Source organism: Euprymna scolopes, chromosome 15, assembly GCF_053919585.1.
Source record: "Euprymna scolopes isolate OS-2025 chromosome 15, ASM5391958v1, whole genome shotgun sequence".
NCBI lineage: Eukaryota > Metazoa > Mollusca > Cephalopoda > Sepiida > Sepiolidae > Euprymna > Euprymna scolopes.
The window spans coordinates 104,339,740-104,357,160 of NC_136496.1; the positions used below are offsets into that span (position 1 = coordinate 104,339,740).

General features: G+C 35.7%; 1 non-coding gene across 1 annotated transcript; it reads left to right on the forward strand.

The window, feature by feature from the left end:
* Nucleotides 1-8,000: 8,000 nt before the first annotated feature.
* Trnar-acg (transfer RNA arginine (anticodon ACG)) lies at nt 8,001-8,073 on the forward strand. Its single transcript has one exon. It is a non-coding gene; the product is annotated as a tRNA-Arg (tRNA).
* Nucleotides 8,074-17,421: the final 9,348 nt, after the last annotated feature.

Consider the following 17,421-nt stretch of genomic DNA (forward strand, 5'->3'; position numbering starts at 1 on the left):
AAAAAAACAGTTTAGTTTTGTAAAAGAAAAGAGAAACAAACAGCGAATTTATGACAAGATAAGTAATTTTGTAGATGTCGTACCATTGTATTGAAATGTAATATTTTTTCACTGACGAAATTGACATGGGATCTGTTTTGTATGGATGATTATAAGCTACAGATCCCCGTTTTTGCGTTTTCTGCACTGAAGTTGTAGTTCGTTCTGTTTAGGGTCTTCAAACCTGCTATAGTCTAATGAGAAATGGAATGGATAAAAGGCTAAAATAATCGCGCAATATGTCAATATTAGCGTAAATTAGTGTGTATATTCGTATGCGCTGAGTAAACTAATGGATTTATTTTGAAATTGTGGTTTATATGCTTCAAAATAGGTTAAATGTAGAAAGAAATATAGTTAGGATTGCATTATTATTCTTTATACATTAAAACTACTACTACTAATATATATATATATATATATATATATATATATATATATATATATTTAAAAACCATGCATAAAATATTCATATAAAAAACATACATATATGTATGTATAGTTTTAAAGTAAATATTTCTATTCACATTCACGATCGAGCACTTTATTTGATTTTTTTCATCACATTCTGACGCACACAGTATATATATATATATATATATATATATATATATATATATATATATATATAGTCATCCACATACAGTACTGCTAGACAGGCAACTACGTCAAACCAGGATTTAAACCCGACCGGTTGTAAGACAGTCAACGCTCCTAACTGATATGCTATTGGCGGCTGTCGCGTGAGTTATGAGTTTAACAAATACATTAAATAAAACAAAAAATATTATTGTTAAACTATACTATGTATAAATGGTTAAGTCTCTCTCTCTCTGTCTGTCTCTCTCTGTCTCGGTCTCTGTCTCTCTCTCTCTCTCTCTCTCTATATATATATATATGTATAGCCTCAGAAATATATACATAGTATAAGTTAATATAATAATCTTCATTGAATTTTTTTTGTGTTAGAAAATATGAATTTCTATGTAATTGAATTCCTCGTGTTATGGCTCTGATGGTATCTGATTCTATTATGACTTTATACTAAGAATAAAAGGAAAGCAGAATGCATTTTAATGATTAAATTAGAATAATATAGTAAAAGCTGTTTTTAAGAAAGTGGTATGCAGGTAGGAACGGCTGAAAACCCCTGGTGTTTTCGGGATTTGTTGAAGTGTCTAATTAGATGAGGGTGGGTTTCTAAGCTACTATCCCTGTATGATTCTGTATTTCAGAAAGTGAGGCAAATATAATAAAATGTAACATATATAAACGGTGAAGAAATGGGCGTATGTTTGCATGAAAATACGCTGTTGTATTTGGTGGAAAGAACGAGTGATAAAGATTTGTCTAGGAAGTTGGAAGGGAAAATCGACATCATTTTATTAGCTATATTTAGTGTGTACGTCGTATACGTAACCAGTAGAGTCATTTCGGCTGTTTGAAGTGGCAGAACTCAACATCATGCTCTCATATACCTCATCTGAGGATCTTTTTAACCTTGTAAGATAAAATGATTCACGAGAAATGGTCTAAATGATATGTTAGTTTATTATGTGAAGCTATATATATATATATATATATATAATATAAAGCTGAATGTGTGTGTGTCTGTGGTCACGAATAGGCTCCTATATGGCTGATTATTTAAAAAAAAACTGATTATATATAATGATAGAAGATGCATCGAGACACAGGAATGGATATGTTTAATCCGGCAGAACGGTGGTTCATAAATATTGTGGGGTCTGCATACGCGCCTGGTCCACAAAGTGTTGAAATAAAAAAATTAAAAATTAAAAAAAAAACGTTTACAAGTGTTTTTAATATAGATGTACTTAAGAATACTTTGATAAGTATGTTTTAACATAAATAAGAATGGTATAATAAAATTGTAGGGTCTGCGTTCGCGCCTAGCTTCCATAGAATGGAAATAGGCACACACTTTAATAAAGACTTTTAATATCTATCTTCTATATCTATTGATAATTATGTTTCAGTTTGAAGAAATATGGTATAATAAAATTAAGGGGTATTCGTTCGCGCCTTACCTCCATAGAATGGAAATATGTCACAAAGTTTAGCAAGGTTTTTTAATATAGATCCACAGAATATTGTGATAAGTGTTTCAGTGTGAACAGGTATGGTATAATAAATTATGGGATTTATTTATTTTATTTTTACTTTCATTATATTTTGCTTTGGTTTTGATACCCTCAAATTCGAAGCTATCTCTGTACAACCCTTCCTTTTCATAACCTATCATACTTTCCTAAATCAGAGTCCATTTTCTGTAGGGTTTTTTTGAACCAGTCAACGACGGCTACTCTTGCTAATATATATATATATAAATATATATATATATATATATATATATATATATATATATATATATATATATTGTAGAATCGTAAAAATTTCCAGATTATTAGGAAGCCAGTTTAATTTACTGGTAGAGATGTACGCCCGAATAAACTCACCTGTCGGGTAAGCGACAAGACGGTACTCAATGCAGTGTTATAGCGGCAGCTAGAAGATGCACTTTCTGAACGTGTATATCAAGCACATGTTTTCCACAGCGAATAGTGACATTTGAAGTGTGTGCGACACGAAGTTGTGTCTCGTGGATTATCTAAAATACTTCATAGCTTGAACTGGCTCAATCCTCATGAGCAATATGTATACTCATATACTCATATTCGTGTCCTTCCAACTACTAAATAATATATATATATATACATACATATATATATATATATATATATATATATATATATATAAAGAGAGAGAGAGAGTGATAGACAGAGAAAGAGCGCTAAAATGTAATACCTCAAATCTGCAATGGACCATTTAGAAATTTTTTTTTCAAAAACACACTCGGCACACCAAACTCATCCTTAGTAGACGAGATGCGTGTTTTAGAAAAAAACATTCCATTAACTCATATGACAGATGACAAGTTTAAAGAAAAAATACACGATTAAACCCGGTTCTCCAACTTCCAACGTAGACCCCTACTACCATGTCTCCTTCTCCAACATCAGGGGTCTACGTTCTAACCTTCCAGAGGTTGAAACCCAATTACAGGAGACTAAACCAGACCTTTTATTTTTAAGTGAAACTGGCATTGGACAGGCTATTTCCCTAGATGAGTTTGCAATTTCAGGATACTCTAACTTAACTTCTAAAACTGACCCCCAAGATCGCCATGGGCATGGAATATGTGCCTATATTAAAGATAGCTTTCCATGTGGGAGGGACATCTCCAGGGAAGATCCTAACTTACCCTATATGTGCTTCCGGGTTGCTTTAGCTCACACTACTGCATTTATATTTACTCTCTATCGCCCCCACAACAGCGGAGTTACTATCTTTCAAAGCATATCTGAGAAAATTGACCAAGTCCTTTCTACTTATCCTTCAGCTAACATTCATATATGTGGAGACTTCAATGTTCACAACGTCGAATGGTTGACCCACTCAAACAAGACCGATGATGAGGGGAAGTTCTGTCATGATTTCTCCATTGCCTATGACCTCACTCAGATTGTTCAGGAACCTACCCGTGTGCCCGATAATGACGGCCAGTATGCGAGCCTACTAGACCTTTTTCTCACAACTTGCCCTGAACTATGTTCAGTTTCTGTTCTGTCGCCTCTTGGATCTTCCGACCACTCTGTTGTATCAATCAAGATAAAAATGAAATGTAATAAGTCCCCAGACGTACCTCTTCATCGTACAGTATATCGATACACTAAGGCTGACTGGGATAGCTTCCGTACATTTATATCTGATCTACCTCTGCATTCCATGTTTAAAAAGGATGTGTCCTCTATAGTATTAGACCTAACTGAATGGTTAATTGTAGGTATTGACCATTTCATACCCTCTAAAAAGTTTCAGCAAAAACCTAACAGCCAGCCATGGTTCTCTCCAGAATGTGCTGCTGCCATTGCGCACAGAAATCACTTTTTCCACTGCTTCAAACGTAATAGATGTATGGAAACTAAAGCCGTTTTCAGGACTGCCAGCAACCATTGTAAGAAAGTAATAAGGAACGCAAGAGTGTTGTATGCTCAATCTGTTAAGTCCAAAGTAGCTGAGCAGCGGCTTGGTTCCCACCAGTTTTGGCAAATAGCAAACAGAATCCTGAACAGAAGCGTGTGCTCCATCCCAACTATTATCAATGGACCTGAGGTAATCTCGTCAGCATCAGACAAAGCCAAACTCTTTGTCAAGAACTTTGCAGCTAATTCTACCCTTTGCGACCAAGACCGCCAACCCCCAATATTTCCTCCTGTATCAGAAAACACGCTATGTGATATACGTATATCTGTATGTGATGTTGCGAAGCTAATCAAAAACCTTGATTCGAGTAAAGCAACTGGCCCTGACGGTATTCCAATTATAGTACTCAAAAAACTTCAACCTGAATTAGCGCCCATACTTACAAAACTGTTTAAACGTTGTCTTAAGGAGAATAGTTTCCCATCTCCGTGGAAAATCTCATCAGTATGCCCTGTATTTAAGAATTCAGGTGATCGCTCATCCCCCTCTCAGTACAGGCCAATAAGTCTCCTGTGCGTCATGAGTAAGTTGCTAGAATCTGTGTTAAATACAGAAGTAATCAAACATCTCAACAAAAATAACCTTCTTAGTGACACTCAATATGGTTTCCGTTCTGCTAGATCTACAGCAGATGTCCTTACAGTTATATCGCATAGGATTAGCAAATCTCTCGACGGTGGCAATCTTTCTAGGGCAATTGCTCTTGACATATCTAAAGCCTTTGATAGGGTATGGCATAAAGGTTTACTTCATAAGATCGCTAGCTATGGTATAGCTGGAAAAGTCTTCTCAATTATTAAATCATTTCTTTCTGATAGGTTCATAAGAGTAGTAGTTGAGGGGCAAAAATCAGAAGCTCACAGTATTAATGCCGGTGTCCCTCAGGGATCCATCCTGGGCCCAACTCTTTTCCTGATCTACATTAATGATCTTCCAAATCATATCCTTACATCATTTGTAGACATTTATGCTGACGACACTACCATTTATGGTAGCACATCTAAGACAGTAAATGACCAAGTTCTCTCCAATTCTCTCTCCTCTGATCTTGAGCACGTAGTACAATGGGGAAAGGAGTGGCTGGTTACTTTTAATGCATCTAAAACCAAGCTTCTCTCTTTACATCATCAACATTCTAATTCACATTTGTCATCAATTGAAATGAATGGCTCTCGTCTTCAGGAGGCCTCAAGTTTTGACAAGCTTCTGGGCTTGACCATTACTCCTGATCTTAAATGGAACACGTATATCAAATCTGTTGCCAAGGCCGCTGGAAAAATGGTGGGATCTTTCTATCGATCCAGTAGATATCTCACTGCTGATGCTATTCTCTACCTATATAAGAGCCAGGTACGTCCAAGGATGGAATACTGTTGCCACATCTGGGCAGGAGCTGCTAGAAAGGACTTGTCCTGCCTTGATAGAGTTCAAAATAGACTTCGTAGCCTCGTAGGAGATGTCCTTTTCTCCTCCTTGCAACCTCTATCTCACAGAAGAGATGTTGCGAGTTTGTCTCTGATGTATCGTTATTTTCATGGAAAGTGTTCAACTGAGCTTCAATATATGGTCCCCCCTCGCCAAACTTTCACAAGAAACACTCGTCTAGCTGTAAACACTATCAATAATTTCCCCCACTCTTTATCTGTGCCTAAACCTAAACGTAGATTCCATGAACAAAGCTTCTTTCTTAGAACTGCACGCCTGTGGAATTGTCTTCCGTTTTCCTGCTTTCCGGCTGACTACAATATGGTTGTGTTCAAGTCTAAAGTAAATAAGTTCTTGATGAGCCGTTCCATATAAGTTATTAAATTTACCAAATTTTCATTACTAATGATTACTATATTGACCAATTTCTACTGTACACTCTTTAACCCTTATCCTTGAGTGGCCTCTGGGCCTTGATAATGTGGTGACGCCTTTGTAAAAAAAAAAACTCAAAAGATGTGTTTTATTCGCGAATTCTTTTCTGAAGACAAACTCTTTTGTCCTAAAATCTAAAATCAAACAACAAATAAAATGTAAATTTTCTTATACGCATGATTAACAATAATACAATTAGACCCTCAGATTTCATCTTAAAAAAATTGTCACTTAAGATATCAGTAAAATTAGTTCAGCTAATGTTTTACCCTCTAATATATTTATCAGAAAGATCATTTATATGCTAATGGATTCGCTGGTGTCTACATTTTAATGAAGAATATCATTTGTTTATATTTTACATCTCAATGATGTGTCAAATTTGCAACTTATGGGTGTCATTTTATGTCTTAGATTGTTTTTGCTACACTCAATTCATTCTTTTTGTGTCCTCACATTCTGAGAATTACTGCTCAGTTGTTAATGCTCTCTATATATGCAGTATTGATAATGTATTCCAACTTCACCAATCATATTCAATTCTTGTAGCGGTCTTAAATGCTCATCATTCTTGATGGCCTCCCCATTCTAATTACACAGATCTACCTGGTAGAATTGGTTTAACTTTTCCTTGTCCCATATTGTCACTTTCTCTACACACTTTCCTGATAATGACTGTAATCAACAATTTTTACTTGATCGTTTCTTCACTTCTGTTCCTTAATATTATTATGTTTCTTCTTCTCCTTGCTTGGGTTCTTCTGACTATGATGCTGGTGATTGTGGGGTTGATTTTTCTGTTAATTCTATAGTTGATCGTCGTTTCCATAGAAAGACGTAAAACTACCGAATTGCTAATTCGCAGCGTTCTCTGTGACGTTCAATAGGGTTCAACCATTTGTATGTCTCCGAATAATGCTGCAAAAGAAGTTACTGACTGGCTTCTTGCTGGAAGCCCTTATAGGTTTCAATGAAAACCTAATTCTTCGCCCTGGTTTTCATCTATCCGCACTTCGGCCAGTGCGATTGTTATCATAACTTCATTCAATATCGTTGGATGCTTCTGAGGTTATTAGACAATTTTACAGATGAGTCAACTATGCCTGCAAGAGTGCAATTTCTGATGATAAATCTTGATACCCTCACCAGATATGTTACTTTATCTCATTGCAAATGGTATGCTCTTGTGATTGTTGGAGAAAACATAATAGGGTTAGGGTTAGGGTTAGGGTTAATAGTGGCAAGTCTGCTACTCGTCTTATATTTAATTGACGTCAATGAATTACATGTTCTAAGGAGAAAGTTGATCAATTTGCTCGTATTTTAGGGTAACATTCTTCTATCAATTATTCTGGTGTAATTCTACCTAATTTTTCTTTAAAACCTATTAAGTATTTCGATTTTATAATTATAACTCCAAAGTTTTGATAAGATTTGTCTTGCCCTGTGGGGCAGTGTGCTCAATTGTCCATACCTTTATAAATGTTCGTGATGGATGTGACGCAACTATCGTTCTGTTAGTCTCGTTTATTTTATTAGCAAAGTTTATGAAAGGTTAGTCATTGGCAAGCTTGTTAATTTTCTGGAAAATCTTGGCCTCTACATTATGATTCGTATAGTTTTCGTGGTGTTGGTTCAGGTGCTGATAAATCAAGTACCTGTGACTGAACATATCTGTCGGTTTAATGATAATACAAGAGAGAGTACAGCTATGGGACTGGCAATTTCGAACTGTTATCTATTCTATAGAATTCATAAAATTCTAAATGTTTATTTATTTGTGTGTGTATACCAATAAAACTTTCGAACGGATGCACCGAATTGAAAAATTCTTTTTTCCCTGGAAGGTGTGCGTCCCTATATTGTCCTTATAAATATATGGTCCGTAACGAACAACGCCGAGTCACACAAAAATCCCGAATTAAGATTTTGTTGGCCGTTTCCTGCAAATGTCGAAAAAGTTACCTGCTCATGTTAACGGAATTTAGCACTGTCTGTATAAAGTCGCGGTAACATCTTTCGGTATACAGATAGGACTTGTGGCGCAATGGATAACGCGTCTGACTACGGATCAGAAAATTCCAGGTTCGAATCCTGGCAAATTCGTAATAACTTTAACCATCATTTTACCCAACGTTTACTCATTATTCTTACCCTTAGTTAGGGTATTTTTGCTTTTTCAGTGATTTTTTTGTGCATATGGAAACTTCCCATACTCCGAGTTCACAGGGTAAGCGTTGATGGTAAGGTGATGTTGAGTGCACTTGATGTTGAGTGTACTCGATTTTGTGTTTGAGTCGGTGTTGTGTGTGCCGACGAGTAGCAGCCGTTAATAAGTAATAAAATAGGAGGAATTGCTTTTTCAACGCTCCTTGTATTTATGGATGTTGTAATACTATTCAGCAAAAATTACCTCCGTTTTCTCTTTTAGAAGAAATTAAATGTACTTTTCCCATTGCAATTTTCCGATGAGATAGAGAATAACATGAGTAGCAACATAGACAAATCAATCTCTACATTTTTCTCTGAATAAACAACTTTCTGGCAAGCGAGTAGTTTTATTTTTTTTATTTAACTTTGTGTCTGTGTTTGTTGGAAACCCTTTCCTTTCTTTTTCATTTTTTTTTTTATTTTCGTCACTGACTTGTTTCATAATCCATTATTGTTGTTTTCTTAGACTCTTCTTTACATGGTGTTTTTGTTTTCGTTTTTGTTGTTTTTTCTTTTGTTTTTGTTTTTTTTTATTTGTAGACAGTCCAGCATAGAAAGTACTATTTTTATGTAAAATCAAAATATATTTTCTGTACTCTTTTTCAAATAAAACCGAGACCATCATTTGTTTTGTTTTTTTAATCTTTTTTTCTTCTAAGTTACCGTTTTCCCACGTTTGTCTCGTATGCAACCTAAGTTTCTTTATACTTTCCATATTAAAAATGATCGACGGTAAGCAAAAACGGTAGTTTTTAGAAACTGTGTTTTATAAAACACTTTTATTTAATGTCATCATATTTTTACACGTGTCTTTCACGTGTGTAACGCGTCTTTATGTCGCGTGTGTATAAATGATGTATATATATATATATAACATGCCTGTGATTGTCTGCTTTCTATATATTTAATGAAGTTCTTACATGTGTAATGCCATATTGTTAAGTGTGTGTAATGTATGGATACTGTTCAACAAACATAGAAAGTAAAAAAATACAGACGGCTTTTTCTTTTACACAACGGGACGGATAACATCTTGTCAAACAGGGAAATATACCTTCTTCGGTCTTGGTCGACTAATCTGCAAAAGCTGCAATGAATATTAATCCCAAGAACAACCATTTTGTTTCGGTTTATATTTTCATGCAATTTTATTTTTAGATGTTCCCAACTTCGAAGTTGTACGCTTTTATTGTTTTACATTTTGCTATTTTCGTCCTGACAGCTTCTCCGGCATACAGAGACCATTGTGACTGGCTACTATCGACTCGATCGCAAGCTGCATCCCTCTTGCATGTTCAAATCGACTGTCCTTCCGAAACTGCTTTTGATTCTGTCCTGATTAACTCCCTATGTGTATATATAAAACTATTTCTTCCTAACTACGTCATGACAGCAATATAGCACTAAGGAATCAAATCATCAGATCTTTGTCACGTAGTCTATTTCTATTATTATTGTTAGGTAAAATTCCTTACTCATAAAGTATGAAGTGACTTATCAGATTAATTATTTTGTATAAAATTTATTATTATGCGTTATTCACTTTTACTTTTTGTATCTTTTGAAAGTATTTGTTTGTTTTGTATTTAAGTATATATTTTTATTTTTCAGTATTGTCCAATGTTGCCTCCTTTTTTCTCAAAAGCTGAAACTGAGATAAAGAAAGGAATATAATCAGTATTCAACAAATGTATTGCCATAAAAAATTATCCCTTGAAAGTTTTCGTATTTTGGTATTTCACGCCGGGAAGTAAAAGTCGAATAATACGGTTTTATTACATGAAAGATATAAAAAAACAGAACATCATTTGTCCCTCAGTCCTCATTTTTAATGAGGGATTTTTTCGTACAAATGGAGAAGAAAAATCTGTTTTCTAGGTTTGCAATATTTTGCGTGAACAGTCGTCAGGGATATCGGAAATTTTCTGTTTATATGTCGTTTCTTGTAGCCATGTTACTAGTAAGGGTGCTTGAGGTAAACGTTTATCTGGGCTGACGTCATCCGCCTGATAGTCAGGGACCCGAACCTTGGATAAACCACTCAGGAGGATGTCCTATCAGCCGGTGCATAGTACTGGGGCTGATGTATTGCCATTTGGTGAATGGATTCTGGACAATACAGTAGCTTCTGGTGGGGCCTCTCGAGGCCATATTAGTGGGTAATTGTTACGGCTTTACTTTTTCATGTGCTACAAAACTATTTCTTCATTTCTATTTCTCTCTTACTTTCCCTCTCTTCCCTGCTTCAGGCATGTCTGTCGACCTAGTCCACAAATCCCAAAACACCATCATGAATAGTGTTAATAAAAACACACGATTAAACCCGGATCTCCAAGTTCTAACGTAGACCCCCACTACCAGGTCTCCTTATCTAACATCAGGGGTCTGCGTTCTAACCTTCTAGAGGTTGAAACCCAATTACAGGAGACTAAACCAGACATATTATATATAAGGGAAACTGGCATTGGGCAGACCATTTCCCTAGATGAGTTCGTAATTAAAGGATATTCTAATTTAACTTCCAAATCTGACCCCACATATCGACATGGGCATGGAATATGTGCCTATATAAAAGATGGCTTTCCACGTGGTAGGGACATCTCCAGAGAATATCTTAACTTATCCTATATGTGCTTCCGGGTTGCACTACTGCATTTAAATTTGCTCTCTATCGCCCTACAACAGCGGAGTTACTATCTTTAAAAGAATATCTGAAAAATTGACCACGCCCTAATTGCTTATCCTTCAGCTAATATTCATGCCTGTGAAGACTTCAATGTTTACAATGTGGAATGTTTAACTCATTCAAACAAGGCCGGTGATGAGGTGAGGTTCTGTCATTTCTCCATTGCTTATGACCTTACTCAGATTGTTTACGAACCCACCCGTCTTCCCGATACTGACGGCCAGTATGCAAGTCTCCTAGATCTCTTTCTCACAACTTGCTCTGAACTGTGTTCAGCTTCTGTTCTGTCTCCACTTGGATCTTCCGACCACTCAGTTGTATAAGTTAAGATAAAAATGAATTGTAATAAGTCCCCAGATGTACCTCTCCATCGTACAGTATATCGATATTCTATTGTTGACTGGGATAGCTTCCGCACATTTATATCAGATCTACCTCTGCGGTCCATGTTTAAAAAGGATGTGTCCTCTATGGTATCAGACCTGACAGAATGGTTAATTGTAGGTATAGACCGTTTCACACCCTCGAAAAAGTTCCAGCAAATGTCTAACAGCCAGCCGTGGTTCTCTCCGGAATGTGCTGCTGCCATTGCGTATAGAAATCACTTTTTCCATTGCTTCCAACGTAATAGATGTACTGAGACTAAAGCCGCTTTCAGAACTGCCAGCAACCACTGTAAAAAAGTAATAAAGAACACAAGAGAGTTATATGCTAAGTCCGACACGTTCAAAGTAGCTGAGCAGCGGCTTGGTTCCCACCAGTTTTAGCAAATAGCAAACAGAATCCTGAACAGAAACGTGTACCCTATCCCAACTCCCATAAATGGACATGGGGTAATCTCGTCAGCATCAGACAAAGCCAAATTCTTTGCCAAGAACTTTGCAGCTAATTCTAACCTTTGCGACCAAGGCTGCCAACCTCCAATATTTCCTACTGTATCAGAAAACATGCTATGTGATATACAAATATCTGTACCTGATGTTGCCAAGCTAATCAAAAACGTTGATTCCAGTAAAGCAACCGGCCCTCACGGTATTCCAATTATAGTACTCAAAAGACTTCAACCAGAACTTGCGCCCATCCTTACAAAACTGTTTAAACGTTGTCTTAAGGAGAATTGCTTCCCGTCACCCTGGAAAATCTCATCAATGAGCCCCGTATTTAAGAATTCAGGGGATCGCTCATCTCCCTCAAAGTACAGGCCAATAAGTCTCCTGTGCGTCATGAGTAAGTAGCTGGAATCTGTGTTAAATACAGAAGTAATCAACCATCTCAACAAAAATAACCTTCTTAGTGACACTCAATATGGTTTCCGTTCTGCTAGATCTACAGCAGATATGCTTAGAGTTATATCTCACAGGATTAGCGAATCTCTCGACGGAGGCTACCTTTCTAGGGCAATTGCTCTTGACATATCAAAGGCCTTTGATAAAATATAGCATAAAGGTTTACTTCACAAGATCTCCAGCTACGGTATAGCTGGAAATGTCTTCTCAATTATTAAATCATTTCTTTCTGATAGGTTCATAAGAGTAGTGGTTGATGGGCAGCAATCAGAATCTCTTATTATTAATACTGGAGTCCCTCAGGGCTCCATCCCGGGCCCAACTCTCTTTCTGGTCTATATCAATGATCTTCCAAATCACATCCTTACATCATTCGTAGACATCTATGCTGATGACTCTACTATCTATGGTAGCACAGCTAAGACTCTCTCCTCTAATCTTGAGCAAGTAGTACAGTGGGGAAAGAAGTGGTTAGTTACTTTTAATGCATCCAAAAACCAAGCTTCTATCTTTACATCATCAACGCTCTGATCCCATCTGGCATCAATTGAAATTAATGGCTCTCGTCTAGGGGAGGTCTGACCTTTTGACAAGCTTCTGGGCTTGATCTTTACTCCTGATCTTAAATGGAACACGTATATTAAATCCGTTGCCAAGGCCGCTGGAAAAATGGTGGGATCCTTCTATCGATCCAGTAGATATCTCACTGCTGATGCAATTCTCTATCTATATAAGAGCCAGGTACCTCCAAGGATGGAGTACTGTTGACACATCTGGGCAAGAGCTGCTAGAAAGGACTGATCCTGCCTTGATAGAGTTCAAAATAGACTTTGTAGCCTTATGGGGGTGTCCTTTTCTTTTCCGTGCAACCTCTTTCTCACAGAAAAGATGTTGCGAGTTTGTCGCTCCTTTATCGTTATTTTCATGGCAGGTGTTCGGTTAAGCTCCATTCTATAGTCCCCCTCGCCACACTTTCACAAGAAACACCCGTCTAGCAGAAAACACTATCATTAGTTTCCCCCACTCTTTATCTGTGCCTAAACCTGAGCTATATGCCATGAGCAAAGCTTCTTTCTTAGAACTGCCCACCTACGGAATTGTCTTCCTTTGTTCTGCTTTCCACCTGACTACAATATGGTTGCTTTCAAGTCTAACGTAAGCAAGTTTTAGATGAGCCGTTGCATAAAAGTTAACAAATTTACCGAATCTCCACTAACGGTTAATATATTGTCCAATTTCTACTGTACACTCTTTAACCGCTATCCTTGAGTGGCTTCTTGGCCTTGATAAGTGGTGATGGCTATGTATAAAAAAAGAAAAAAAAAGACCAAGTCTTTTTAGAAATCTGTTTTCATTCTTGAGACTCTCACTCGTTGACAATAAGAATAATCATTAATTGCGGTTGTAGTAAAGAGAAGAACAACAATGCAAATCGTTTTAAAAACAAATCACTTTCCATTCTGTTCATTGCGAAACAAACGAACATATACAGGAAAAATAGGAAAAACAAAATTACTTTAACAGCGGTCGACTGCGGCTCGTTCGATTTTCTTTTCGCTTAAATTCAAAACAAACAAATATATGTCTAAATAGCTTTACGTGGATTCGTTTCGACGTGCGCCGTTGCATCCATAAGGAAAACTTTGTCTGTCAATACCATATTCAAAATACTATCGTCGTTGTTACATTGGTAAATTCAATTGGCGCATTATATTTTAGATACGCCTCACTATCTTTATAAGATAGTCAGTCCTTCGGTCTGTATGTCACATTTAATATTAGTTGATCAGAAACAATAAATTGTGAAATAGAATTTTGGTTATTGAGTAAACTTGAAATTAATTTTATTTTTATCAAGTTTGAAAAAACTCATAGTTTGTCCGCCATGTTTTAAGTTTTTACTGATGTTTTCGTTGATCTGTTAGTTTCGTTGACACGTTACGTTGATCCGTTACGTTAAAATAAAACGTTGATTAGTTCGACAGGCATAAGTCTGCAATAAAATGTTCGATGGTCTGTCTCGTTTTAGGTTAAAATAAAATTGTTGTGCTCGCGTCCCGCTTAAATTTAAAGTAAAATTCTCGTTTGTATATCTCGTTCAAATGTAACGTATATTTTCATCGGTTTATCACGCGTTATTGTTAGTGAAAAATACTTATTGTAAATGGAAGTTGCGATTTAATTGGTTTGTAAGTGTTAAATATGTTTCGTTCGTCACTTACGTTATGAATTGAAATGAAATATTCGTTCGTCAGGCTAAAATTTTAAGTAACATGTTCGTTTGTTTGTCACGTTTGCCTCCGAAATAAAATTTATATTCTTCCATCATTTATTCAGAGTGTCCGACTGACTTCCTCATCTTGGTTTTTTATTGTCAAAACGTTTCGGCCGTTTTGCCCTCCAGCCTTCACCAGGTGTTTTGTATCGAACTGGGGAACCGTTTGTTCTGGATGGAGAGGGGGGACCATTTTTTTTTACGCAGTGATCACCACTTATCAAGGCCCGGAAGCCATTCAGGTATAAGGGTTATTGCAAGTATATTACGTTAGTGTGGAGATTTGATGAAGTGTTTAATTAAGGGGGCGGTTCATTAGGAATTTGTTAACATTGGACTTGAAGACATCCAAGTTGTAGTCCGGAGGGAAGCAGGCAGACGGAACAGAGTTTTACAGGCGTGCAGTTCTAAGAAATCGCCCCCTATGGGATGAAGTAAAAATAATAAACAGACAGTCCCACTGGAAAGTGAGAAAACTTAAAGAAACAGCTCACATGCTCGGACATAACAACCTACTGAGAAAACCAAGCGTAGAGCTGAATGCAATTTGGACCCCTCTAATAGAAAACCTTGAATAACAACATAGGTTTAACATTAACAAAAAAACAACTAAGAATTGTTCTAGTGATGTATGGCCGAGTGGTCCTAGACGTTGTATCAAAGTTTACAGTTACCCAAATATGCAGAGTTCTATCCTGAACGAAGGCAGTGCAAAGAAACATTCAAAACAGAGAATCAGCAATTATGTCCCAGAGCCTAGTTGGAGCCCGAACACGGTACCCCCGTAATAATAATAAAGGATTCGGTTCGAGACTCATAAAAAACGGTTCGCCGGTTCGATACAAAACACCTGATGAAGGCCGGAGGGCAAAACGGCCGAAACGTTTTGACTATAACAACCAAGATGAATGGTGAAAACACCTCATCTCCAAAATACAGACAATTACTTCTTCCATCATGCTTAAAATTGAAATGAAGTAGTTCTTTAATTGTCACGCTCAAGTCGGATATAGAATTTCCGTGTGTTATTATATTTTAGGGTTGAAATAAATTAACGAAATGAAGTAATCATTGCTCCGCCATGTTTATGTGTTAAATAGAGTACAATTTAAATTGATAACATATTTGATAGTCATGGGATTGCATATCACTATTTTATAATTGTCAATGTAAACAACTTACATCTAACTTTAACAATAACAAAACCTTATAATGCAAATTTTAATGACTGTTTTAGCACTTATACCGATATAAACGATCTTAGCAGGCAATCTATTGGTCTACAATTTGCGTCAAATAGTTTTCTGCGCGTTAAGGTAACAACTGTCTTGTAAGCCTAATTCAACAGTATTTAAGTTTTCCATTTTCATAAGTCTCTCGTTAAAGAAATGGTAAAAATGTGTGTATATATATATATATATATATATATATATATATATATATATATATATATTGTGTACTGAAAGTTGTTAGATGAGAGAAGGCATTGGTATTGTCGGTTTCAAGCCCGATAATAAGGACCGTTTAAGATATCCTTATCAAGCTCTCTTCAGCCAATATCCATCTCTTTTATAACCGGAAGTGTGAAATATACATACCTCGCGAGCTCCCGTTTAAATCTCGTTTTGTTAAATCCCCCTTCAGTTTATTTATCGGATGATTATGATTTCATTAACTTTAAACTTTCAATTATTTAAATTTAAAATCTAATTTTGATTGAACATTTATTTTATATATATATTTTCCCCTTATATAAATCGATTTTAATTTGAAATCATTTTAATTTAAAAGTCTAATTTTTCTTATGTATAAAAAACCTTAAAATTTATATTGGTATCGGTTAAAAACTTAAAATTCCGTTTAATTATTTTATAAAAAACTTTAAACGTATTTTCAAAATTTTTAAACGTAATTCGATATAATTCCACAGAGGCCAGTCTTTCGTGTAATGCTGATAACGATGCCGCACCAATTTTCTGTTGATTTCCAGCTTTTATGACTTTAAATCAATGATTTCCGACATAACTTCTCAAAACAACCGGACCTGTATACTTCTGGTTATTAAAATAATCATTTCTAATCAACCGATTATTCGAGGTGGCATTTTACCTCACCAACGTCGTCTACAATTGTCTACACATACGTACATATGACCAAAAAGGCAAAAAAAAACAACAACAGATAACAATAACTCACAAACTTTACGTTGAGCAAAATCAATATAGTTTTTTTGATTCAGTGCATCAAATTTGTTTAAATCCAGCTGAAAACTCGAACAAAAATTTATTATTGAGCTCCTTAATGCTTTACTGCGTATGGTTTATCATAAAATCTATATTCAATAATATAGGATCAAGATATCTGTAATTAACTTCATATTTTATTCGCTTTAAGATCTTACAATATATGACAATATATAAAAAGGCCTAAATGTAATGCTACATCCGAATATTAGCTAAAAACTCTAAATTATATCTATAAAAGCAGATATGCTATGAATATCTTATTTATTATTGTCTGAAAACAATGAAGCATTTAATAATCTTGATTCTGCACAGGCTATAACTGTTTTATTTTGATAAGTCGCAAAATTCAAGTCATAATTAAGATAGTTACGAACTCAATTATCCTAGACAATAAGTGCAGTTGAAGATTCCACAACGTTATTATAAAACAAAACTGATAAAAATTAATCTTAATTAAGATTTTATCAAAGGCAAGTTGTGGTGTGTTTAAATTATTTGTGTACTCTTGTCGAACATGAAAATCTATATATAATTATAAATAGAAACATTTTAGTATACAAGGTGGCAATTGTTTTTATTAATTCAGCAAGGGATCAGACAAAAGTTTCAAGTAACTTTTATTTAATAGTTATTACTCCTGATTTGCAGAAAGTTGGTATGAATCCGACAATAAAAAATACTGGTGTTGACTTTCTGTTGTTGAGTAATCTCGTGACTGCCGATGATGAGAGATCGCAGACACCTCTTCAG